This window comes from Meriones unguiculatus, chromosome 18, assembly GCF_030254825.1.
Source record: "Meriones unguiculatus strain TT.TT164.6M chromosome 18, Bangor_MerUng_6.1, whole genome shotgun sequence".
Lineage (NCBI taxonomy): Eukaryota > Metazoa > Chordata > Mammalia > Rodentia > Muridae > Meriones > Meriones unguiculatus.
Window position 1 is genome coordinate 49,507,649 of NC_083365.1, and position 2,198 is coordinate 49,509,846.

A 2,198-nucleotide genomic window follows, 5' to 3' on the forward strand; every position below is an offset into this window, starting at 1 on the left:
TGGTTTTGTGTGTGTGTGTGTGTGTGTGTGTGTTTCTTTTGGGTTTTATTGTTGTTTGTTTGTTTTTAGCCAGGGACACATTGTACAGGCCTAATCTGGTCTGGAACTCAGGCTGCCCAGGCAACTCAGGTTGCCCAGGCTAGCCTCAAACTCAAGCAATTCTTCTGCTTTGGCCTGGGTGGGATACAATCATGAGTTACCATGTCTGGTGAAGAAGGTAACCTTATAGGCAATGGTGGCTCACACCTTTAATATCAGCACTTGGGAGGCAGAGCCGTGTGGATCTCTGTGAGTCAGAGGCCAGCCTGGTCTACAAAGTGAGTTTCAGGCCACCCAGGGCTACACGGTAAGACTATCTAACAACAGCAAAGTCCACACATGAATCAAAACAAAACAAAACCCAAAAATGAAAAAGAGGGACACTGATATCATCAGAGGTGACACCACCTGGAAGCAGACCTATTCAAATAACCTTAATTTTCTCTCCTAACCTTCCTAGGTACTGTCATACAATTTTGGGGGATTTTTATTTATTCTGATTGTCAAGACAGAGTTTTTCTGTGTAGCCTTGGCTGTCTTGAAACTCATTCTGTAGAAGGTTGTGTGTGCCACCACCCCCATTCATTCATTCATTCATTCATCTATCTATCTATCTACCTATCCATCTATTTATTTCAAGACAGACAGAGTTTCTCTGTGTAGCCTTGGCTATCCTGGAACTCATTTGTAGATCAGGCCTGCCTCTGCCTCCCGGGTGCCCAACTTATTTTTATTTTTTAATTATGTGTATGCGTTTTTTTTCTTAAAAATATTTATTCATGTGTTTTATGTATAGGGATGCTCTGTCTTTATGCACATTAGAAGGGGGAATCAGATCCCATTACAGATAGCTGTGAGCCATCATGTATGTGGTTGCTGGGAACTGAACTCAGAACCTCTGGAAGAACAAGGCCCTATAACCGCTGAGCCATCTCTCCAGCCCCTATACATATTTCTTTATGTGCTTATGTGTACATGCGAGTCCTGGTCTTCTGGAGCTGGAGTTACATATAGGTAGTTGTGAGCCACCGGCCTGGGTGCTGGGAACAGAATTCAGGTCCTCTGGAAAGGTAGCAAGCTGTCTTATTCCTTAAACCAGCCGCTGACCTACAGTTCTACAAGGCGTCGTAGGACATCCCCAAGATTGGTGCTTAGGTTCAGCTCTTTACTTTCCTCTACAGTATCATTTTAATTTAAAAAATTATTTAAGCAGCAGCCGGGCGTGGTGGTGCCCACCTGTAATCCCAGCGCTTGGGCAGGCAGAGGCAGGTGGTCTACAAAGCAAGTCCAGGAAAGCCAAGGCCACACAGGGAAACCCTGTCTTGAAAAACAAGACAACATTTAAGCTACATAAAAACATACAAATTATACATACATACGGAGTATCATGTTTATAAGGAGTACATGTTTGACACACACAGTGCGGTCTTTAAATTAGCTTAAACATATATCCCATTCAAAGTCTTTTTTTTTTTTTTTTAATATACAGCATATGACTGTTACCTATAGTCACCTCGAGGTGCGATTTAGCAGACCAGATTTTCTGGCCCTTATCTGGCCCCCTACAGGATGTCACAGTATAGTCCAGGCTAAACTCTTCATGCTTCCGGCTCAGCGCTAGGAATTACAGAGCTGCGCGAGCCACCTTAGATACTGTCCTTCCCTACAGGAACTATGAGGTTAAATACATCTGTAAGGTGTGAGGAAGGAGTCAAGTGCCAAAACTGTGCTTGGCTATTAGTGGACAAACCTGGGAAATATTAGCCTCACTGGGATCTCTGCTCCTGTTAGGCAACCTACTTTATTTATTTATCTTTTTTTCCTTTTTTGAGCTAGGGTTTTGTGTGTCTGCGTGTTCTGGACTCGCTCTGTGGACCAGTCTGGCCTCGAACTCGCGCTCCCACCGACTGGTTTATGTAATCTGGTTTCATCAGGCCTAACACACAACCAGCCAGTTCTTAGGGAGTTAAAATAAGAAGGAAAAAAAAACAAAAAAAACAAAAACAACCCTCCCAGCCCGCCCGCCCCGCGCATCATTCCGGAACAGGAGGAGCAGCCAGGGGACGGCCCGGGCCTGAGAGGGCGGGGCAGTTCCGGGGGCGGGACAGCGCCCCTAAGGTGGCAATCCCGAGGGGGCGGGGCGGGGCCGAGGGGCGGGG